The sequence below is a fragment of the Octopus sinensis genome, linkage group LG1, assembly GCF_006345805.1.
Source record: "Octopus sinensis linkage group LG1, ASM634580v1, whole genome shotgun sequence".
NCBI lineage: Eukaryota > Metazoa > Mollusca > Cephalopoda > Octopoda > Octopodidae > Octopus > Octopus sinensis.
This window is the reverse complement of record NC_042997.1, coordinates 7630688-7658223: the sequence shown is the minus strand read 5'-3', so window position 1 is coordinate 7658223 and position 27536 is coordinate 7630688. Positions and strand designations below refer to the sequence as shown.

The 27536-nt window shown below is 32.3% G+C and overlaps 1 long non-coding RNA gene across 1 annotated transcript; it reads left to right on the top strand.

The window, feature by feature from the left end:
* Nucleotides 1-294: 294 nt before the first annotated feature.
* Nucleotides 295-27130, top strand: LOC118766148. Its single transcript, XR_005002058.1, has 4 exons — nt 295-419; nt 12112-12119; nt 14088-14097; nt 27094-27130. It is a non-coding gene; the product is annotated as an uncharacterized LOC118766148 (long non-coding RNA).
* Nucleotides 27131-27536: the final 406 nt, after the last annotated feature.

The following is a 27536-nucleotide window of genomic DNA, read 5'->3' as shown; positions in this document are numbered from 1 at the left end:
GTTATGGGTGTAACCCACTATGGGATAGCATTTATCCAATATACTCTTGGTACAGTACCCATATTCTTAATACATAAATGTTTTTAATTGCAATGCAATTAACTCATTTATTGTATTAAACGGGTGAAGGTAAAGAAATATTTTTACCGTAAATCTATAATATAAATAAGAAAATGGAGAAACAAATTTAGTTTGTTCATCAACTTTCGGATATTATAATGCTGGATTATTTATCCATTTAATAAAATGAGAAGATCAATAGGATACATATATATCTTATATTTCCATACATATACGATATAAGATAAGAATACAAATTATAAGTTCATAATATAAATTAATGAAATCATTAAAATCACTTCTTACAATTGTTTCAGCCTATGGCTAAAAGTAGATAATTTTATCTTCATTGCCTATGTGTCAACATACTGCGGTTTTAGGCATATAGAAATAGGGTACTTATATAAATAAACATAGGCCTCGTCATAGGTTATAAGGAACTTTAAAAATATCAATATTCATACATTAAACGTGATACACATATTATTTAATATCTATAAAAAATAAACAAATATCCATATAGTCATATACATAAAAATATATACACACATATACATACATAAGCAAAGTGTATATACTGTTTATATGCGTAAAATACATAAATAAATACAATTAAAAAATACGTTCATGTTGATATACTATACGTCATATACATATGTAAATACAGGGTAACATCTAAACATGTCTATGCTTATGGACAGATAAATAAAAATTAATTATTAATATTATTATTATTATTATTATTATTATTATTATTATTATTATTATTATTATTATTATTATTATTATTATTATTTTTATTGTTATTATTATTATTATTATTATGTTTATCAATAATAGCAATATTATAACACGTCTATGCGTATGACCAGATAAATAACAATCAATTATTAATAAAAATACTGTTATTATTATTCATATTCATATTATTAGTATTATTATTATTATTATTATTATTATCATTATCATTATTATTGTTATTATTATTATCATTATTATTATTATTATCATTATCATTATTATTATTATATTATTATTATTATTATTATTATTATTATTATATTATTATTATTATTATTATTATTATTATTAATAATTATTATTAATATTGTTATTAATATGTTGTTTTGTTTATTTCTAGTTTCAGCTCAGAGCTGCGGCCATGCTGATGCACCGGCGTTTATCAATAATAAAAATAAATATATCTATAGTAAGCTTCACTAGACCATACATATTATACTAGATTCTAACATATCAGAAAATTACGATAAAAGTTTAAAATATATATATATATATATATATATATATATATTCATTCATATAATAAATGTATACAAATATAAATGCATATAAACATATAACATGCAGTTAGAATATGGTTATCATACGTGTGAGTGCGTATGTATGAGTGTGTCTTTTTTCAGCATCCTTTCAATGGTTAATTCTACAGACAGACATAAATGCCATGTGTAAATGGGTTGAAGAAAACAACATGCAATTTAATGAAAGTAAATTCCAAGCCTCCGCTACCAAGTAGATAGTGCTCATATACAGCAACAACAATTCTTTTGGTTGAACGTAGTAGCAATCAAATATCAGGTGAGTGAGTGATCTAGGGATTGATATGAACAACGACGCCAAAGTGGTGGCCGTTTGCATGCGAATGACCGGATGAATTTTGAGAACCTTGAGAACAAGAGACCAGCAAACCAATGCAGGCACTATTGAGGATAATAGTAGTTAGCCCTGTGGATAATTGCTCGCAACTGTGGTCACCACACAGTTTTAAATACATAGCGGAACTTGAAGCGGAAATTGAATAGCTGATCTACTGAGAGAAACAACTCTACTCTCCCGCTCGAAGACGAGAGAAGTATGCAGTAATATTTTATACTTTTATATTTTATATTTTGAACGTATTGATTAATAGTATTTATTTATGTATTTTACGCATGTAAATAGTGTATACACTTTGCTGATGTATGTATATGTGTGTATATATGTTTATGTATCTGGCTATTTGTTTTTTTTGTTGTTTTTTATATATATTAAATAGAAAGTGTATCACGTTTAATGTATTAATATTGATATTTTTAAAGTTCCTTATACCCTCTAATGAGACCTATTGTTATTTATATAAGTTCCCTATTTTTAAATGCCTACAACCTCAGTATGTTGACACCTATAGGCAATGAAAATACGGTGGACGTTCCTGGATGGGTTGGTAAGCAGCTTTGGCGTCAAGAACTATACTTATCCCGGAAATGGCTGTCACTGCACTGTTCCAATGGTCCCAGAACTCTTGTGTAGAATAAGGACTATGTACTTCACTAGCCTGGGATCCAAGGGCCCACAGCTTTTTAATGCCTTGCCAAAATATCTTAAGTATCTTCATGGTGTAGGGTAGATGTTTTCAAGAAACAACTTGATCCCCTGCTCTCCAAGATTGCAGATGAAGGCATGTTATATCCACAAACTGCAAGAGGGTACTTGTGTCGAACTTCCCCTTTCACCAAAAACTAATTGCATAAGAATTGTCACAGGAAAGGTGATTACACGGGCGATGCTCCAGCATGACCAGCGCGTTGCATTGAAACATATAACATATCTATCTATCTGTATATATATATATATATATAATATATATATATATATGTATATATATATATATATATATATATATATATATATATATATATATATATATATATTATATAATATGCATTTATACATACGTATACGTACATACTTACATATATACGTATAAATAAATATATGCATATGTGGACACAGAACGTCATGAAACAAAATATACGAAGTACGAGTACATGCAATATGAATATGTTAGCATATATTGTTGTCAAATGCTCGAACTGCGAGAGAAGCAAAACAGCCAACAACTGATGAAGTTTCGTTCTTTATGCTGTTTGTCTTGTTTTCCATTTGTGCTTTTCGTTGTTCGAAAAATAGTTCATACTCCATGTACCCGTACTTCGTATATTTTTGTTCTACACAATTCATGACGTCCTGTACCCACATATGCATATACACACACACATATATATGCATATATATATTTATGTATAGATGTAAATATGTACATATACGTATGTATATATGCCTATATATATTATTTATTTATTTTATATGATTGAACGCCACGCATCTTCTCCCAAGTAGGTAATATATGTGTGTGTGCGTGTGTGTAGGTGCGTAACTTCAATAAGCATATTTACCACTCTGTCGGTTGAACCACTTCTGCACAATGAAACAAATTCCTTGTTCAGTGGAACATATATATGTCTTAGAACGATTTAAATTCATACCTGTATTGTAATGACTCGTTCGCCCCCACTTTTCTATTCCGCTTAATCCTCTTTCCTGAACATCTTATTTTATGATTTTCTGTACTTATTTCTTGATATTTCATATTTTCATACATTTTTTCTTTAACAAGGTTTCTATACTCGTTATCGTTTTCATTTTTTCTCTTTTCTGTTCTTCTAATTTCTCCTGTTACCTTTTCATCTTTTCTTCACATTATATTCATCCGTTTTATTCATTCTATCTTTTTTCTTAAATTTTATTGAGTTTTTATCTCTTACGTTTCTGTTGCCAATGTTGAATCATAGTTCATTTCTTGTGCTTGATGAGTATGTTGAATATTTTTGTGTATAAATGATTGTATGCATAGTTTTATATTCTTTTTGTGCATTGCTTGTTCTGTATCGTACTACATTTTCTTTGGTATTCTTCATTCACTCACTTACTTATCGTCTCCATCTTTACTATTTCTTTAGCGTAATCTTCAATATTTCTCGGTATTCTTCACATTTTTTTGTTATTTCTTATTTTATGTTCTGATTTATTCTTAATCAGCTTGTTCAAGGAGCTTCACAATCTGATGTTTCTCTCCTTTTCTTCGTATTTCTCTTCCATCTTTCAGCTATCTTTATTTATATTTTTCTTTAAATTTTGTCTCGGATATAAAGTAATATTTTATACTTCAGGAGTTTATAGCTCTGAATACATAATTCTGCTGATAAATAAGTATAATTAGGATATGAATCATCTTCTATATCTCAGAGAAGAAAAACAACATCAACACAAATGTTATTTGTACGATGCATGAATAATGTTTGAATGGAGCCAACAAGTAAATCTAGTGGAGAAGCTCGACAAACAACAAATAATCCACAATGTCTTATAATATGCATTCTAGAAGTTTGGAGACTTTCTTAAGAAGATATATTTATTAAATTCAAAGAAACAAAATAAAAACACAAGTGTACTTCAAGTAGGATCCTCTTACTTCAGTATACTTGTTGTAGCTCTCCAGTCACTTCGTGAAGGCCGAATAGAAGTTCTGAAAATGAAGGTCGCATGTCCCTTGTCACAAGCACCATTATCTCCTCAGTGTCTTCCAAACAACGCCCCTTGAGTCCTACTCTGATTTTGGGGTACAACCAAAGCCACAAGGAGTTCTGATCTATAAGAGGGTAGACTACAGTTCGATGCATTTGTCTGTCTAGTACTTGGTTACCAGAATGGAATTGTGAAGTAGTACATTGTCCTGACGCAGGGTACCTCGACGTAATTTACTCGGCATCAATCGTAATTAAAACTCTTTTCCATGAAGGCAGCCTACACATTAGAGGACACATCGCTAATATTCGACTGACGAAAGGTGTTACAATTAACGCAGTATCACTTTTCGAAAGTGATAACAACAAATACAGTTTCACAGATGTAATTGAAATTTATTGTACATAAACGGCACACAAACGCGCGGGCACATGTACGTTGCTTGGAGGAAAAAGTTGAGAATATAGCAAATCAAATGTGTTTACAGAACTTGGTTTCAATATAGTATTTCACCTCTAAGATAGTGATCTGGCAAAATCATTACTTTCATCCTTTTGGGGTCTATAAAATAATTACCAGTTGAACACTGTGGTCGGTGTAATCTATTTCGCCCCTTCCGCGGAATATTACATTTCAACCTTTGAATATCCATCAATACATACGTTGCAAATATATTGTGTGAGTATCCTGTGTCTTGGTGTCCGGGTTTATGTGCATATCCACCTGTACAATGCTGTGTGCCGAACAAGAAACACTTTTGGCGTTAGTTTCAATCCTTTCAGTGGCAGTAACACAGAAAAAGGATTACGCTATCATAGAAAAGAAACACATTAAGGATTTGACTGGAATATTTAATGTAGGCGTACTAGTTATAAAATTAATGTATTAGTCTAATGGACACCAAACGCATGATTGAGAATCTTAGTCTATCTGTTTCGACTTAAATAATTACGTACGTTTGATATGACTGATTTGTTTAATCATGAGTGAAATACACCGATTATGTAAAAAGTAATAAGAATTTCATAAATAATTTTCTTACTGACAAAGTTATGTAAAAATCTGTTAATAAATAATAACATTTCGTGGCTTCGAATATAAATTAAAAAGTAGATATATATTTGTAAGATGCTTGAGATTAGCTATTTAAGTCTGTGTTTATAGTAATTAATTATTCATAGTGCGAAGAAATGGATATTCATGTAAGTTAAACTGATAACTTCAGGTGACGAATATTTCATGATTGATAAAAACATGTAAATTTGCAGATTCTACAAGGGGAGCAACAGAATATGCATATGCTCTGAATTATCTTTATGTAGATATGAAAATATTCACAATGTTTTCAAAATAAGTCCATTAGTTTTATATATATATATATATATATATATATATATGAAAATCTGGTTGCACATGTTTACATCGCTCAGCCAAACTCTTATGCATAACATCTAGATGTATGATAGGCAAATATACATTTATTTAACCAGGAAACATTAGGTTACAGACGTTTTGCACTCTTTGGTACTCACACCTGTATATATATTTACGGCATGGCTTGGCTTCCTGCTCTTGCTTGATGGGAGGCCTCATCATGACCCGACGAGATCCACCAGTGCTCTCCATCGCTGGTGGTCCGATACCAGTCCCAGTGTGCAAGGTAACGTCGAGTCTCTAGTCATGTCCATCCATTTTGTACGGGGACTACCACAATGTTCTTACAACCCGCAAATACTGAGTCAAATGAGTGGAAATCCCTGGTAAAATGATCTTGTGAGAGATGGAGAAGATGTCCGTACCAGAGCATGCGAAGAGATGGCTATGAGCTGGAAGCCTGTTGGCCGATGCTTGCACGCACGCAGTTCTTTGTTTGAAATGTGATGTTACCAACTGAAGTTCTTACAGCATGGGTCTTAGAGCTCTGTTATCGAAGCAGTTGATCTTCTTTACTAGGGTTTTTGTGGTCTCCATAAAAGAATATAAAATAGACCGATGCGTTGTGAATGCAGAGCTTCATATTCCGGGAGATAGAACAGTGGCACCGGAAGCGAGTCCATAGGGGGTGTCTGATCCCAGCGTTTAGATCATAATTGCGGTTAATCTCCGGAGTCAAGTTTCCTTTGTTGGATAATGTGGAGCCTAGGCAGATGAAGGCGCTGACAAACTCCAAAGCAGATTTATAATCATATATATATATTTATATATATATAAAGTAATTCAAGGTACTACTAGCGAATACTGGTCCCGGTGCGCGCACACGCGCAGTCGCGCATTCGCACTAGCAAGTCGTAAGTAGGCGGTCCTACAACGACTTGCGCGTATGCAAATGGCGATACAAATTTGTTAGCGAACAAAATAAAATAAAATAATTTGTTACAGAATAAAATAAAAAGAATTTATTAAAGAAAGTAAATAAATTATTTCTTAGAACAATGTATATGATTTTTTTACACAAACTTAGTTAATTAATTTTTTTAATGAATATACTAAATGTATGTAATTTTTTTACTCAAATTAAACTAAGTAAATAAAAAGCAAATAGCAAAAAAAAAATTGAATATCTCAGAGTTCTTGCAATTCGTTCGAAAATGCCACCAAACAATAAAATAAAATGTTGAAGTTCATTTGAGTTCCTCGAATGTGAACCATTCTGAAAGGTGCTTAAGAATGTTTTCAAAACATTCCTGTCCAATTTTCCATACTGTTCCCTCCACAGAAATTCATCTAGGTATGATTCCACCATGTTAGTGTGTACCCCCATCATTGTCAAAATTAATTAAATAAGTTTTAAAAATTATTTACTTTGTTCAAAAACCTTTTAATTTGTGTAAAAAAAATCATATACATTGTTTTAAAAAATAATTAATTTTATTAGTTAAAAAAATTATTTACTTTGCTTTTTATTTGATTTGTGTAAAAAAATCATATACATTGTTCTAAGAAATAATTTATTTACTTTCTTTAACAAAATCTTTTATTTTATTCTGTAAAAAATTATTTTATTTTGTTCGCTAACAAATATGTATCGCCAATTAACTCATTTACATACGCGCAAGTCGTCGTAGGATCGACTACTTACTATTAGCTAGCGAGGACGCGCGACTGCGCGTGTGTGCCCACCGGGGCCAGTATTCGCTAGTAGTACCGTAATTCAATTAATATTGAAATATATTTTATAAGTTTAAATATAGTATTATTAACATGGTACTAACAATTTCTATGCTAAATAATATACACCAAAAAAATACCCATCAAAACGACGACGCGCGTTTCGTGACTACGTATACGAATCTATAATATCAAAATAATCAAATTAAAATTTCTTTTATCCAACGATAAATAGTCTCTCTTCAGGTCTCAGTATCATAAAATAAATTTACAGCATAAATTAAGACGATATACTTACACAATACTTTATAAATAATTGATAAGATTTAATAATATTAAAGAAAAGTATGAGCATGACTTATCTTTTTGATGAGCACCAGTCAACTCTGCAAGTTAATGATGGCTACTGAAGTTATGTCCTCTATTTATATTATTTCTCATGTATGGGAGATAATTCTTATTTAATGAATACCAGTACTAAAGAAAATACTATCCTCTATTTAAGGTTTCTGGAGTAGGGGAGATAATTATAAAAATACTTCAAATATTACAAATAGGAAAAATAGCAATATATATATATATATATGAAGGAAACAAAAATAATTTCCGTGGTTAATTTATTTAGTTAAATAAGTAATCAGACAGAATTTCCTGTTTTTTTTTCTGAAAAGTAAAAACGTTACCTATCTTAAATATGTCAATTAAACTAAAAATTAAACGTTAAACTAAATATTAAAGCTTATAATATAAAATTTATAATTGACAAATTTGGAATTAAAATTATACTAGACAAAAATTATACTAACCATATTAAAAATTAACTACAATTTTATTGTTACAAGAATTCTATAACTTTAAGTCATTACGTAAATAATAGTTTTAGGACTGATAAGGAGGATTATGCATTATAAAGTTGCAAATTTAAATTTTAACCGTTAAACTAAAATTTGGCGTTGCAAAAAATGTTGTTAATTATAAATCTGCCGTAAATTATTACCCCAGGAGAACTATATCCAAGGAAAAAAGAAAATATTCAAAGGCGAGACACCCTACACAAGATTGCCAATATGCAACATGAAAATAAAATATTATATCACAATACGAATCAAGATCATGTGGCTAGTTGAAAAGTATACGAAATTCGTTTACAGATGAATTTAACTTCCAAAACACATTTGATAATACGTGATATTTAATCCACTAAAGATATCTCATATGCTACACATCATACTGTGTCTCTTGGGAAGTTAACACAAAGTTTTCCATCATCATTCAGCATATTCAATGCAAAAGTAAAACAAGTATTAGAAACGAAATTCAACGGCATGAAATTTATTTGAAAAATATTCACGTGTAGAAACATATGCGTATGCTCATTTCTAACCATATTAATTAAGACACACGCAGTGACACTCCATTCATTTTTGAAGAAACTGAAATATATTTCACAGTTATAAACAACTCAGAAATTACAACCATGAACTCTGCATGACATGTATTCAAGAATTTGTTAATAATATACTTCCATGAAATCATAAACCACAGAGCATGAATACATACAAACGATATACTAACATTTCAGAGAAGTTACAAAATACAAAATATATGAAAATAAAACATAAGGAAGCAACATATGCAAAAGAAATAAAACTCAAACTGTGCAAGATAAACTGATAAACTAGGACTCCAAAAATTTTAATTTGACGTCTGTTGTAAGTCATTATATAAATCGCATTCCGTTTCCCATTAGCAAAGACAGAAATAAAAGCTCTAGATTTTGCAAACTCCAAATTCCAACTCAGGTCTTAATTAATTGACTTAACGCTATAGGAATGATATTCATTATTTGCATAGTTTATTTGAATAGTTAACATTCAACTTGAAATATATCTCCCTCATATATATTCCTTGCTTAATTTCCGTAATTGCTTAATTAAGGAAAAATTTAATGAAAGTACTTCAGTAATCTTTAACAATAAGAAAATATTGTTGCCTTCGTTTGTGTTTGTGTGTGTATGTAGTGAATTAGATGGGATGCTAGATTAATGAGAATGTGGGAGTATATTCGGTTTCGGCTCTTCGTAATATTTGTTGTTTGATTTTAAAACAGAACATTATCAGTACATTGAAGCAATTCACAGAATAAAATCGAAAACTGATGTTTATAGTGTGGCTTAATTCTTTAATTATGCGAGCATGCCTAGGAAAAAATAAGAGAGTGCTAGATAAAATTGTAGGCGTACTTGTAATTTTCTTGAGGATGTTGTGCTGTTTTGTAAAGAGAGAGTTCGAAAGAATAAATTTACGTGTCCACTTAATTTTTACATCATCGGTCGTCTACTACTCATATATATGCATTATATATATATATATATATATATATATATATATATATATATATGTGTGTATGTGTATGTGTGTGTGTGTATGTGCGTGTGTTTATATATATATATATATATATATTATATATATATATATATATATATATGTATATATATATATATATATATATATATGTGTGTGTGTGTGTGTGTGTGTGTGTGTGTGTGTAATCCTTTTAATTGTTACTTGTTTGAAACATGAGTCTACAGTCATGCTGGGGCATTAACCTGAAGAGCTTATTGAAAGAATTGACTCCAGTACGTATTTTTTAGAAAGTCTGGGACTTATTCTTTCGGTCCCTTTTTACAGCATCGAAAAGTATACGCACTAACACCTGCGAAGCATTAGGTTATGGAGAAGGGGGCAGCAGACTCAAAGACTCTCACTCATTCTTTCTCTTGTCTATCCAATTCTCTTCCTCTCTCACTCTCTCTCTCTATCTCTCCCTCTTTTACTCTAACACACAGACACACGGTACACTTCTGTCAGTGTCTGTGAAAAACAACCAACACAAGGCTTTGGTCAACTGGAATTTATAGTAGAAGATCTTCGTCTAAAGTACCACGCAGCGGGACTGAATCCAGAACCATGTGGCTGGTAAGTAAAGTGTTTACCACACAGCCACGCATGACAAATATTAAAGAGCGGGAGAAAGTTAAAAGCGTACTTAGCGTTTATTGTATTTTACAACGGTGGAGTATGTTACAATGTTGTCTATACATAAACAATGTAGATCCTGGGCCTGTATATGCCGCAGATAGAGATTATGCCGAGAAAAGAACCGTTTGTATGATGTATGGAAAAAAAAAACTAACAAATATATTATTGAGGAAACTAGTCGTAAAGTTGAAATCCATGCAAAATGGTAATATTAATACTCATGCAAAATTCATATTACAACATAAATGAAGACAAGAAATAGTAAATTAACCACTTATAAAATAAAGCGTCTTGTTTGAGTAAGAATACATAAAGATACAGGAAAGTGTAAGATGTAAAATGTCTATAGATTTAAGTATTGAATTGAAATGGGTCGAAGGGAGTGAGACCGAGAGAGACGTGGGGTACAACGTAAGTGAATAACAATGAAGCGTGAAGCGATATACTGAAAAGAATGGTTGACGGGCTTGGTAGGAAAACCTAGGGAGATTAAAATCAAAATTGTAAGATAATTTACGGTAGGAGTATATACATATATATATATATATATATATATATATATACACACATATATATATTCGTTTGTGTGTGTGTTTGTGTGTGAATGTGTGTGTATGTGTATATATGTGTGTCTCTGTGTTAAATAAAATGAAACAACAAAGCCAAGGGTGTGTGGAATTTACAGGGCATCTTATAAAGAGAAAGTTAGTTTTACAGGTGTTACTGAGATATTAGTGATATCCTTTCATCAGAGAGGATGTGAGTTGGTTCAATAGAGGGAAATATTAGAGTTCAATATAAGGAGTTATTTTTCAAAGAAAGGAAATAAAGAGCATGTAGAGAAACAGGAGAATGAATGCAGAAATAACATATATATATATATATATATATATATATATATATATATATATATATATATATATATATATATATATATATAATATAAGGGATATTAGCCAACTGAATATGGCTAGGGACAGGGCAGGGTGGTGGGGGTATCACTGTTGCATTTAGCCCCAGGCGAACATCAACGTCACCAGATAGGCCGACGCTATCACGGCATCCTCTCTCCTGCAAAGGGAGATCATTCACCAAGAAGCGGATACCACACACGGACCTAGGTTTCAAGGTGTATTGCCTATTATCAACGTGTGGTAGGCATCGCCTCTCGATGAACGACCAACAGTGCAAGATATATATAAGGATTTTCAAGTAAATACATTTACTGATTTCGAAAATCCGTTCGACAGCAATAATAATTCTCTAAATGAGACATAGACAGTGACTGCTCCATAATATAAGGGATATTAGCCAACTGAATATGGCTAGGGACAGGGCAGGGTGGTGGGGGTGTCACTGTTGCGTTTAGCCCCAGGCGAACATCAACGTCACCAGATAGGCCGACGCCATCACGGCGTCCTCTATCTTGCAAAGGGAGATCATTCACCAAGAAGCGGATACCACACACGGACCTAGGTTTCAAGGTGTATTGCCTATTATCAACGTGTGGTAGGCATATATTGTCATTACAAATAGAAAGTGTGGTGAAGTGGATTCTATGTATTATTTATCCAAAGGGGTCTTGTGGTGTGAATGACAATTTGAGAATGTAGTGGTAGTATTAAGCGGACAGAGAGGGGGGAAGCAATGTGCATGTCAAAATGAGGACAGGGCTCAAAGGAAAAGGTGAGAAAAGAAGCAAAGAAAGAGGAAGAGAAAAGGAGAAAAGAGTGAAATAATGTGAACAAAGTGAGAAAGGTGTGTTATTTGGTGGCCAAGGTTTTTAGGACGGGGATGAGAGAGGAGTAGGGAAGGGACAGAGATAAATAAGAATGTAAGTAGTAAATCTGTGTGGTGTGTGAGATAGAGTGATATGTTAGAATGACACTAATGGATGGGTAGAAACAAGGTATTGCAGAGGATTTTCTAAAGTGAGTAGTAAACCTCAGAACGGAAGGGAAGAATGCTAAGAATGGTCAAGATTGTATAAATAAACTTATGTTTTTATTCTATTGGCTAATGTGATAGTGTGGGTTGAGGAATCAGAGAGAAAGAGAGACAGAAGTATTTGTCGATGTATGCACGAGCGCATACATTTACATATATGTGTGTGCATGCGTACTTGTATATTAAGCAGATACGCATACATGCAAACGTATACACATATGCATAAACACATATATACATACTCTTTTATTCTTTTAATTGTTTCAGTAATTTGACTGCGGCCATGCTGGAGCACCGCCTTTAATCGAGCAACTCGACCCCGGGACTTATTCTTTTGTAAGCCCAGTACTTATTCTATCGGTCTCTTTTGCCGAATCACTAAGTAACGGGGATATAAACACACCAGAATCGGTTGTCAAGCAATGCTAGCAGGACAAACACACACACACACACACACACATATATATATATATATATATTATATATATATATATATATATATATATATATATAAATATATAATAATAAGGAAATGATTGTATACAGTGCTCAGGTGCGCCATAACTTGTCAGAGTATATGCAGTAATGTACAAATTTCTGGAAAGCGAACAATGCATGAGTCAGATACATGCTTGTGTGTGTATGGAGGGGAGAAAATCCGGTGTAGTGTTGGCGAATCTCAGAAAGCATGGAAGTTTTGAATGATGCAGTGCTCCGACAACTAACAACTGATGCCGGCAGTTTGTTCCATGCTTCAGCAACTCTCAGCGTGAAAAAATGTTTCCTAAAGTCATGGGAGCTGTGCTGTTTTCTGACTTTGTAAGTATGTCCACGGGTGTTAGATGGGTGGAGTTGGAAAAGGTGCACAGAGTTATTGTTTGTACGATGGTTGATAATTTTATGGGTGTCTGGCAAGTCTGCCGAGAGTGTAACTACAGTCCTTCCATATGTTTGTATATGTATGTGTATACATACACTGATACCCAAACTCTCACACATTTATGAATCAAAGAATTGTAATATTTTAATCATAGTGCAAACAAGAGTGTGAAATTATGAGACATTTTATATAGAGAAACACGCAGATTTAATAGAAACTTTACTGTCTAGCCACCTTAACACATTAATAATTTCCCTATCGCATACTGTCACTAACATAAATATGTAAGGTGCGTAACGCATCAAGATATTAATGCCATTTATTCCGTCTGAAACAAATATAATGAAATATTTCCTAATTCCGATTCGTGATATTTAGTGTATTACAAAAAAGAACAAACAAAAAATGTTCTTCTTTGAAAGAAAACGTAAACAAATTTATATTCAACAGGTAATATCTTCCTCACCCCAATATTTTAAATTTATATTTAATCGGATCGATAAAAGCCATTATTATTTAATTCTTTAGTTAAATTTCGCATGGATCAGAAAGATTTATATATTATTAGAGAGTGAAAAATAAAAAATAATGCTTATAAATGTAGCAAACTGTAAATGATTTTGTGTTTAATGTAGAAGTAAATGATGAGTTTTAAACACGCAAATCATGTAAATATTTAATCAAGTGTTTTATATGTATTTTTACATCTAGCAACATTATTTGTATTATTAATGTCTGTATTCATATTTTCTGATTCACTGAATATATAATTTAAATAATCCGTCCCCATTTAGCAATTTCCTACAACATTATGTAATTCAAATTTAGTAAAACATTGAATATTTTTTCTCTCTCTTTGTCTATGTTACTTTTACCAACTGTATGTGTGTGTGTGTGTGTGCATGTGTGCGAAAGCACATATAAACATATCTTTGTTACTGCGTTTAAATAGCAATATACTCGGTGCAGCATAGAGTGCTTTACTGTAAAAAGAGTCTGACAGATGATTTACTGATTACAATTATGTGAATATGTTTGTCCACTATGTCGGTAATAAGCTGTGTAGTACATACAAAAGACGCATGCACACATGCTTTTGAATAAATTAAATATATATCGATATATAATCACTGGTAATTGGTGGAATTACTACAAAGCGCCTAATACTATGATTGGTTGTACTCTAGTAGAGAACATGTCCTTCGCCATATGTATAAGAATATCTTGCTAGCGTGTTGCCATGTGGTATCTCATCTGTATCACGTAATCGAATGCGTTTTGTTTCTTTGTGTCTTACGCAGTTCGCTTATTTTTACAACTTTCAATTGGCTTTATGCTTTAATAAAATAGACTGGAAAATCACATGATTCATGTCTTGGACACAATAAGTTTTCAAATCTCTTCTCTTAATTAACTCACAAGTAATCCTTATAACATGTTCACTATCACATTTGTTTTGCTTAATCTTATAGATTATATAAGAATCCTATCTCATTGAAGAGATAAAGTGTATGTTGTTGAGAGCATCCACGTTAACTGTCATTTAGTTATTTGTAACTCGTCTCAATTTACACCAGGAACATTTCATTGAGATTCCAGTTACAAGGTGAAGGTTATGATAGTTTCTGAGCTTATCTTGCAGTTCAAAAATTTGATACATGTGTAAATAAGCGTTTCAAATTATCCGATACCATCCATTATTTATGTCTCCTGGCCTAGCATACGCCAGTTAGATATCAAATCTGCTATGGGATGCTTTAGATCTATGCCGTCTCAAACGCATTTGAGATAGTCGTCAGTGCATCACAGATAGCTTGCGGGGTTTCATCAATTTTGCATGAGTTTACACACGGTTCTGTCGACTAGACACAATCCCAGTGTACATCTAAAATAATAACCCAATTCTTACTCGTGCTAAAGATATGAACTCTCCATAATAGGGATTTTTTGTACTCTTCCAAACAAATGCGCTTCGTTTAGGATATAGACTGGTATTATTCTGAAGGCGTTACGTTCCCTTGTATTCATTCCATGCACGATCAAGTTATAGTAGGTAACTATAAAGTTCTTTCGACAACTCCACTTCGAATCCGCCTGCAAGTAGGAAATATGTAGGCCTCGTTGTCACAGAAGACGCGTTCGTTCTTGAAAATCATGTGTTGCTGATTCTAACATCAACTATAGTATGTTAAAAGTTTTGCGTATTTTTACTGCCACGATGGTACACGCCAACACACATATATTTTGCAGTCTCAAAATGGCAGTGTTGATTTAAAAAAATATAGGATAAGAGAGAGGCCACGTACCTTATCTCTGCAGAACAAAAAAAAAGCGATCGCCTACGCAAACTGGGTTAGTTAACGCAAACTGTTGTTCTACGTTGTTTGGCAGATTTATTCACTTTTAGAAATTTATACCTATTGATTTTTTAATACTTTTCAACGTCCTCTTTAAGAAATTAATGTATACATATTTAAATGGCATTTACGGAAAGACCAGAGTTATGCTATGTTTTGTAAACAACTAAATCGTTGTGGCTTTGGTTTGTGTGAGTAAATTATAACGATTGCTAGTCTGCTTGTTACCATTCCACCTGTGGTCACTTTTGTACTAGTGATGAGGCTTATGTGCTTTCATATCCTTGACGGAGTAATTTTATGTTCAGCTGTCGTTGTAGCATGTTCTTTGTGTTTAATCTTAGCAATCGTTTGATTCCATATTTGTACATATAGTTTTTCTGGTTGAGGTCGTGGACGCGGTCAATTTCGTTATATGTTTGCATTTGGTGGTAACTGATTTGCACTTCATTGTTGTGTCAAATATTCTATTTTCTTTTACTGAAAAGGTATATTTTCACCTTGTTCTAGAAATATCCTGGAATATTCTGTTTCCCTTTCTACTCCTCGACATAGGTGCATGAGCAAAGTAGGTGCATGAGTTTATACATATGTCTGTGTTCCGTATTGCTGTTGGTGTTGTTATTACTTGTTGGGCAATTCTTTGAGACGACTACTCCCAACGTTTCTGGAAGTAAAACCATTCGTTATTTTACATGTATTTCTCCTTGTCAATTTTGCTTTTCTGTTGGTGCTTCTTTTACTGCTCACATTGTAGCTACCACTTATGTGTATCTTGAAGTGGTAACAAGTTCGTTTGTCAGTAAAGAAATATCCACATGTCATACCACTAAACAAAAAAAAAAAATATCCAAACAGTTTCCTCTAGCTGTCCTGTCATCTAACACAGCACTAATTAATTGCGTTCAGTCTGAACACATATTTAAAATTAAAGAGTAATATGAAGTCTGACTGGATGACGGCGACAGCGATAGTTTTGATGAAGCTAATGATACTACTACAACAACAAATACTACTACTACTACTACCAATAATAATAATGATGGTGATGAAGAAGAAGAAGAAGAAGAAGAAGAAGAAGAAGAAGAAGAAGAAGAAGAAGAAGAAGAAGAAGAAGAAGAAGAAGAAGAAGAAGAAGAAGAAGAAGAAATTTGTGGGATGCTTTTAAGGCAACTGATGCGTGGACCATAATAGCTTTGAAACAATCTATACCTTTAATAAAATTAGTGAAAATAAAGCAGGGTGAAATGAAGTTAAAAAATTAGGATATTCGAAGTGCAAATTTTTGCCTCAAAATTAATACTTATTTCTTTACTACCCACAAGGGGCTAAACACAGAAGGGACAGACAGACGGATTAAGTCGATTATATCGACTCCAGTGCGTAACTGGTACTTAATTTATCGAACCCGAAAGGATGAAAGGCAAAGTCAACTTCGGCGGAAATTTAACTCACAACGTAACGGCAGACGAAATACCGCTCGGCATTTCGGCCGACGTGCTAACGATTCTGCCAGCTAGAGTTTCCTTACCAAAATCGAAAGGAAAATAATTCTCGGTGAGTGCAGAAGACAAGGTCTTTGCTGTGATTTATGGTTTCAGACGCAATATGGTGATAGTGAAGAAAACAACAGAAATATCGGAAGTATAGATAAAATACGATTCTTATAGTAGGAGCATAATACATGAGAAAGATTCCGAAACATGTCTGTTTTCTTTCACTAACATGGAATTACCATTATGCATTACTGTAAATACATCCTAAACAAGCTCTTTGAGGTCAGATTCAAAGTGACACTAAACATTACTATCGGAAATTTTCTACTGATCAAAATAGAAAAACAAAATAAGATTGTTTTTTCAGAGTTTTTGTGCTGTGTCGCGTGTAACGTGGATGTTATTTGAGGTGGAATTACGGGGAATCACAAAACGGTTGCTTCTCTGACAGAGATTTAAGTTTTGGCTACAAAGCACCAAGTCATTGAAGTTAAGGATAAACGACGAGATAAAAATATGGTACTAATGATGATCATAGTAACAATAACAACAACAATCACAAACACAGCCTCAACCACCACTACAACAACGGCAACAACAACGAAAGCATTGTCTCTTATCGACAGGTCAGAATGTCAGCGGTGGTTCTAAACAATTGAATGATTATGAAAACTAGTGGGCTACAGCAAATATTGGGCTCAATACCACAGATTTCCATGTCAGTGGTTTGACCATAACCAGTTGAGAATGTCGCTCAGTGGCTGACGATATGTGCATCCCTGATTAACAACAGAAGTAGTGGGGGATAATCATAGCCATGTGTTAAAAGGAATTCTTTGAGGTTTGGATAATTCACGCCTGGAAACGTAACTCTTTCGCTTAGCATCCTTAAACAACCCTTATTCAGGGACCTTTTGAGCATGATAGGCTGCTCGACGTGACAAACATTCTAACTGGGCCACACCAGCAAGGTCATGCGCTGTATATGTTCATATGAGAGCACCATGTGGCACACATATGTCTGTGATGCATGTGTCTGGTGTACCCTTATCAGACGGATAGTCATGGTGATTATACTGGGCTTCGTTTATTTTACCCCAGTACCATCGAATGGCATGCTCCGCTCGCTTACTCAATAATAATAATAATAATAATAATAATATAATAATAATAATAATAATAATAGTAATTATAATAATAATAATAATAATAATAATAATAATAATAATAATAATAAATAATAATAATAATAATAATAATAACGGCAACAACAACGACTAAAATAATAGAGTGTATCTCTCTGCCAAAGTTCTGAAGAAAACACTCGGCAAGTAATGGAAGCAGGATTGAAGGACTATGATGAAGAAAATAATGATAATAATAATAAATACCAAGCAACATTCGAATGTGAGATAAGAAATTTTTGAATTAGTGCGTTGTCTATGTTTGAAAATCTCTTCCCATGGCAGACTGCAACGAACCAAAATACAAAGAAAAATTAGGTTAATTATAAATTACTCCTTAATTATAGATAATTATAGATTGTCCTTAATTTAAAGTTAAGAGCAAACTAAGATCAAAAGTATTAATTTGGTTGCTGCACTTGGAATATGTTATGATAATCTGTTGTTGATAATAAATTAAAACAATAAAATCGAAGTAAATAATTTGAATTTATTGGAACATAATATTTATGAGAGTTGTATGAGGATTGTACCTCATGTGTCTACAATATTGTTATAAAATGCCCATTTACTTCTATGAAATTATCCAATAAACGGCAATGAAATTCTAATCCAAATAAGACTGAAATACAAATGATACAAACACCTGCTTGCCACATTCAAACAAGCCAATTAATTTCAGACAACGGTGATGCGAAAAACAAGTCTGCTAAAATAATAATTATAATCCAAATATATGAATATAGAGATAATACCTAATTATTATATCCCAAGATTCAGATGGCTATGAGCTGTGTCGTAAACTGAAGAGCAATTTCCATAGAAATCTGAGCTTCAGGAATATAAAATAAATGTAGAAAAAAAGACGGAAAGAAAACTAAAGACATTTACTGGAAAATAGTCGAATACATATCCGCAATCACTGGTTGTAATGAAACTTTCCTTTAGGAAAATCCAAGAATGGACTATTTATAAAGTGCAACACAGGAAGAACTGCTAATGTATGTTGTAGACTATAGTTAACTCTGCCTCATTTATGAGTTAACACTGCCTCATTTATGAGTTAACTCTGCCTCATTTATGAGTTAACTCTGCCTCTTTTATGAGTTAACTCTGCCTCATTTATGAGTTGTACTCCCTAAAGAATAATTTACTCCCTAAAGAATAATAGCAGGTAAAAATCAAATTCTACACAAGACCAAGTCGAAGAGTAATGCTCTTGTTTGGTGCTTATGCAACAAAATCCACGAGTAATAAGATTACCATAAACGCATAAAATATATGTATAGACATTTTAGTAAAATCGATTAATTAATAGGATGGTATATTATTCAATGAATAACATTAGAAACCGACTTCGCGATTTCTGGATTCAAACATAGGTATTGGGTGCAGTATAGCGGTAACATAATGGAATGTTATATTAATGTCAAATTACAAAGCGAAAATAAATTGTAATTAGCCAAAACGAAGGCAAGCATAAAACGACGTACTGGAAATATTAAAGAAAATACTTGAAAAGCAATAAATTTTGGATAAGACTTAAAAGTTCGCGACAATTGATTCTATATTTTCATAAGAGGAGTAAACCCAAAACTTTTATCTCGCACATAATTTTCATTATTTGAAAATCCTCTTGGATTTATCAAAAAGTAATTCTTTAGAAAATTAATAGAAACATTTAACCGTCTCTTAATTATTTTCGTAACCGTATGCACACAAAATATTAAACACACAATAAGCACACAAATAGGAAATAATAATTACGTAACCTTGAGTAAAACTATAATAACTCCTACTTATTTCGTATCTAAAGGATTACACAAAAGACTTTTTGACGAATATTTCACGGGAATACCTACAAAAGGAATGCTGAGCGTCATTGATTTCAAAAGCGGCTATAATATGGCCATTGTAAAGTTTTAAACAATATTTGCAATAGGATTTATGAAATATATTTTAAATATCTTAAAATACATTAATATTTTGGTAATTGTTATCATATTTTAATATTTCATCTCCCTCTCTTTTTCATTTTGCATAAGCATACAGGCATACAAGCACACACACATATATTATATATTATATTATATATATATATACATATATATGTGTGTGTGTGTGTATATATACATGTATAAATATATATATATAGAGAGAGGGAGATGAAATGTTAAAATATGATAACAATTACCAAAATATTAATGTATTTTAAGATATTTAAAATATATTTCATAAATCTTATTGCAAATATTGTTTAAAATTTTACAATGACGCTCAGCAATCCTTTTGTAGGTATTCTCGTGAAATATTCTGCAAAAAGTCTTTTGTGTAATCCTTTAGACAGGAAACCTTTCGTCTGTTTCTTCCACGTTGTTATACATTAATGAAGAGGAATATTTTCCTTCGGCCTACCCGAATGAATCCAATGAACATACAATGAAAATGAAAACTTTACGAAGTTAGGAAACAATGGGCGTGCTGGCACATATCTATACACACACACACACACATATATATATATATATATATATATATATATATGTGTGTGTGTGTGTGTGTGTGTATATGCAACCACGCCTGCGCCTATATGTGGTAAATATATATAATGCATAGGTTGTTTGAGTATGTAAGTCATATTATTATTACTTTTATCAGTGTTTGTAAATTAAGGTTATTTGAAAACTATTCTACATTTACTCTTGCTGACATATTTACTGTACAATGAGGTATCAATCTAACTAAAATTTCTCAGCGTGTAGAATAGTTCTTGACATTAACAGTTTAAAAATTTTTAGAAGTCAGAAAATCTCCGAAGCAAGCACAAAGTAACAAAGAATAGAAAGAGATTGAAGAAGAAAGGAAAAAAAAATCTTAACTCAGCAATGTTATTTTGTTGCCTGTTCCAACATTTTTACCTATTTGATGAACATTTAATTTTCATGGGCTGTCAACAAGACTGGCTTTATTTAGTGAAGTATATATAAATATATTGCCAATCACTTCTGTCACTTCTCGTGTCTATGTGTATGCCTGTGCATATGCTTTAGGAGTATATGTGTTTGCCCTATTTTTGTTATATGTAAGATGTTATGCGTTGTCATTTGTTTACTCCATTTCTTTTATGCGTACTCGGCTTTTTTGCGATAGAATGTAAGTTTAGATTTTGTAGCACTTTTTTTATTTACCTACGTTTGCACACAAATTGTGTCCTTTTAACATCAATCACGTTTTTGCAGATTCATTGATTATTTCTAATGACTTTTCTAATTAATGTAGTCACATTATAAAGTTTCGTCTATATTATGAATCCTTTCTAGGGTTCTTTTCTTTTTTATTATTGTATTTAATAGACACATACCATCCAAAATTATTTTAATACAAATATTTATATGTATATTTCTTCGTATTGAAGTTTGGGTTTTGATTAGAAGAGATTCAACTTATATTGATTTAAACCATTCTCATTAGCTTTCTGGTAATGTTGTCTACGTGATGTGTAATGCACATATCTACAATTTGCTTCTGATTCTACAAAAACACTTTGGCGCAGTATCACTTGCAATGTACTATTTTGCTTACACTTGTATCCAGTATATTACACTTTATTTAAATTCTACATTATATTTCATGGCTGTTTATGTTTTCTGGGGAAGTATATGCAGAGATGTATATATATATATATGCATACATATGTGTATACAGACAGATACACACATATATATGAGACTGTAGTGATAAGAAAACCAAGTGACCATAGTAAAACAACAACAAATCATCCAACAATTTCGATGGTTTTAGTAAGTGTGACAGCGACAGAAACACCATCACTGACACCTACGACCCTATCACTAGCAGTAGCTGGAGATGACGACCACTCTGATACCAGCTACTGGCCCCACGCCCAATATTACGAGAGACGGTACCCACATCACCATCGGGGACAGTAGCGCCAATTTCACAGCAACACCGGGGGCAAAAACAACAGCTCCAGGTATGTTGCCAATGGAAGATGCATCAGTAATGTGAGCTCAACCCACACCCAACTTTGAAAATATATCAGATCAACCGGGATGGCCTTGAAACGGTACCTGTAAAACCACAAGTCCGTACTCAGGACTCTGGAAAGACGGTTCGTCACATCCAATACGATATCGTGACCAATTCTAGGCTTTGTCACTAACTCAGCTTTTAACCATGTTAGATGATGTTCATCTTTTTAGGTTGGTCCCATTCTAAGCTACATTTTCAGGTACAAAATTTGAAAATTACTTTGAGAGTAAAAACGTTTCAGCAAAATACCTGCGGTCAAAAATGGGAGATTAACGCCTGAAATCGATTTTGAGTCCAAATTTTATTTTTCTGTAAATAAATCTATATTTTATTTTAGCTTATGTGATAGATCTCGACGAAAGGATTATAATCATGCTATTTATATACGGAAATATTCAGTAGGAAAAAGTACTGTGGTTAAAATGTGTAACAAAAAAGAAAAATGGCGCCTGAAGTAGATTATTTATTGCCAATAATATTCTTGTTTAAAAAGAAAAATATATTTAAATTCAACACTAAAGGAATACGATGATCCCAATTATATCAAATCATATTTTAAAATGAAATGACCCACTGGGGTCAAATATGCTGAAAACGTTGGTAATGCCTAAAATCAAATTCAAAACCTAAATTATGTTTTTAACCTCATATCATAGAACTCATTACGATGAATGTCATGGTACTAATCTTTACAAAAAATACCATTCACATACTAATGTGTGTGAATAATATCCTTTAAGTCAACATTTACTCACTTACAACCACTTCTACACTTTGTCACTATCTTCGTTTGTAATGAAATTAGATGATGTCCATATTTGTAGATTTGGTAAGCTATAAGCTACACTTCAGTCAAATATGTAATGTCACAGACAGGGATTAACGCCTGAAATCGACTGAAATACAGACTTAAATAATTTTGATTTAATAATTTCTTTTTTTTAAGTAATAAAATTACTGGCGCTATACATGAAAATAGTTTCTGAATATAAGCCCATAGGCTTAAAATCGGATGGTCTTACTTTTGTAAAACAAAAATCCAGTAATTTTTTATAATTTTAGTTTAATAAAATATAGTAAATTTTAAAATGTTATTCTCCATTGCAATATTTTAAGTACTGTAGAATTTAATTTTAAATACCTTTTAGTGTCCTTGAGAGGTGACGAATTAGGTAAATACTACTGTAGGTGTCTTCTTCTGTACTTTTCCAGGTGTAATAACTTAAGAATATGAACATGCATGCGTCCGCACTTTTCCTTGTTATATATATATATATATATATATATATATATATATATATATATATTGTATAAAGGATCGTTGGTGAGGCCAGAACAATGCAAAGTAAATGCAAGGTAAATCCCAAGAAAACAAATATATAGATTAATATGTGTGAGTGTCTGTGGTGATGACATGTCCACTCCACACACATGAGCATCGCCAACATTCTTCAGTTTCTTGAAAATGGGGTCCTAACCCCGAAATATTGAATGTAAGGTAAGTCTACATTAATTCATATATTTGTTTTCTTGGGATTATTCTTGCATTTACTTTGAATTGTTTTGGCCTTGCCCACAATCCTTTATACAATATATTCCACACAATGCTTCATATTCTATTATAACACACACACACACACACGTATATGTATGGAAAATATACCGCCAACTTTGCCCAAACGACCTAAACATTAGCTTCAAGGTTCATCCGAGACTTGGACCACGGGCTATACGTCCCCTGCCAAATTCAAGATCACAACATACATGTACACTGCAACATAATTTCTTTTCCTCAACAGGCCCTGCCCTATTTAACATTGTCCCGAGGGAGATCAAAGAGGAAAAGGATCCCATCAACTTCAAACAGAGTCTGGATAGATTCCTTCAAAGAATACCAGATAAGCCATCCATAATTGGATACAACTCACCCAACAAGAACTCACTACTTGAACAAAACTGGATACAACTCACCCAACAAGAACTCACTACTTGAACAAAACTTGACTTAAACAGGATTCGAATAATCCTATCAGGTGGTGCTATTAAGTTAGACATGGCCTGGACCAATCTCTGGTCGAAACATATCTAAGTTTTATCTAAGTTTTATATATATATATATATATATATATATATATATATATATATATATATATATACATATATATATATATATATATATATATATATATGTATGTGTGTGTGTGTGTGTGTGTGTGTGTGTATACTGATATAGATAACTGGATAGATAGGAAGATAGATACAGGCATGCACACATACATACATAGTCACGTAGACAAAGCCAGAGGTATATATTGAATAAGAGAATTATGTAACATCGGAGAGGACGCATACACACGAATTATGAGAAACATTTAAGTTGCAAAATACTGACGTGAATGTGAAATTAGAAAAGTGTATTACAAGAAACTACATAACTATTATCTTATTTCACGGTATATGTTGTCTGCCTCTTCTGCAATACACGTCTCTAATTCCTTATCCATTTCATCTTTTTGTGAGTTAAGCTTCCCGTAATTCCTAATCATGCACTTTTCATTTGTGTATAATACTCGCAGTCAATAGACTTTACCTGATAGTACTTTTCAGTTTTATTTAATTTACTTCCCAAGGCGGCTTTGTACAATATTTTACTCAATTTTTGTTATTTGGTTAAAACTCTGAACAATCTTGTCTTTATATAACGCGTCTCTACAAATGAGAATTTTTCTATTTTGACAATAGAATTCTAGAGCAGTTTTCCTTATTACACGTGTTGCTATTCTCAAAGCTAGGGAAAAAAATATTGATATGTTAATATTTCACTCTGAGGTATTTTTCCTATGTGCGTAATACCGTTGGCTACTGGTTACCAATAGCAAAGTAATTGTCGTCTGTATTTCCAGTGACCAGTCAAGGAGGAAATGGTAACACTATCATTCTGCTTCCTTTGATGTAGCCTCCACCTCTGCTAGTTGGAAGGGATGACATTTCTCAAACGAGAGGCATGGTCCTAATATTTAACAGAAGATATACAAAATGCGCTAAAGTAAGACAGGCACAAAGAAGTGATATTAGAGAGAAGAGTATATTATCACTCACCCGAAAAAGGAAACAAACAGCGAAGACAAAGTTGTAAGTCATATTCCGTCTAACCAGATATTAGTCTTATTCTCTTTATTCCACGGGTAACACTTTTGCGAACTTCCTGTTGCGCAAGTGTTCTGTTTCTAACTTTCCTTTGCAAGTCCCAAAACCTATTTCTTTAGTTTATTTTCTTTATTAAAATAAACAGTAATTGTCGAGTTCGTGATTGAGACAATGAATTATGGAGTGGTATCGGTTGCAAAGTATGTGCTTCAGATCTCAATATATATTATTTGCTGGCAAATATATAGAATGCATCTTGTGTGACTTGGTGGAATGCAGCATCGGCATTCGATTCGCCAAGCTGTAAAATATAGATTCTGTTTACCAGATGTTTTTTTCCTTTTATTTTAAATATATAGTCACACATACATAAGAGACTTTTATCTCTTTACAAATGACGATATTTTAATGATTATTCACTATACCAGTCATCAGTTTATATTATTATTTTTAATCCACACAATTTAAATTGGATACTCTTCGTACATATAATACATATGTGTACATACATACATACATACATTCATACATACATACATACATACATACATAAATGCATACATACATACATACATACATACATACGTACATGCATGTATATTTATATATATTATTCCTTCTTTGAGCGTCTACTAATGCTTTACATGTACCACGTCCTCGCGTTGTACTTTTGTTTGTCTTCTGTCTTAGATTTCCTGTATATATATATATATATATATATATATATATATATAATTATCCGTAATAATGAAGGGTGAAATTAATTAATTTGGAATAATTATCAATTACACCAAGTAGTCTTCGGCATGTAAAAGCCTCATTCGAGGAAAATTTAAGTAATACTAAGCAATAAAGGGTTTAGCAACGAATTGCCTTACCACATACCGAATTTAGAAATAGCAGTCAAAGAGTTATAGCTATTTCTTCTACTAAAAAGGGAGATCTCAGTAAAAACAGCAATTGGAAGGCAGAGGTTTGTGTCTGCCTTCCAATTGCTGTTTTTACTGAGATCTCCCTTTTTAGTAGAAGAAATAGCTATAACTCTTTGACTGCTATTTCTAAATTCGGTATGTGGTAAGGCAATTCGTTGCTAAACCCTTTATTGCTTATATATATATATATATATATATATATATTATATATATATATATATATATATATATATATATAGATATATATATGTGCGTATATATATATATATATATACCTATTTTTCGTAGACTGAATTGAATAATGAACAGACTTAATCGATTTTCGAACCTCATTGGGTTCAAATCTGAGGTCTCCGAATCAATTTGGCCAATCTCAGAGCAACAAGCAGCCAATTTGTTTTTATACTAATGAAGTTCAATAGCAACTAATTTGCATACTGTAAGTGTTTAACACTATTTAATACCAGTGGCCTTTCAGCGGAATATAAATACCTTTATGTGTGTTTGTGTGTGTTTTGAGAGAAAGCGAGAGAGAAAGAGAAGGAGAGAGAGAGAGAGGAGGGGGGTAGAAACGAAAGCAAAAACGTATTACATACCACTGGAATTCTCTTTTTAAATCTATATACGTCATAATACATATTTGATTTAGCCAGAGGAATAAAAAATTAACAACCGTTTAAACATTTACTGCATCTGACGCTCTTCCTATACACACAAGTTAAACACAGTCACGCATACCTAATGCATGTGTGTATATGTATAAACTGTGTATTTGTATGTGCGAGAGTCTGCATATGCTAACGTGTATTTATGCATCTATAAATCTATACATAAATGTTGAATTTTGTGCTTGAAATAAACTATGGAAAAAAGTAGAAGTAAATTAATTTTATATATTGAAACACTTTCATACACATTATGACGGATACAGCTGACTAAAAGCGTACAGTCTTTCATATTTGCCA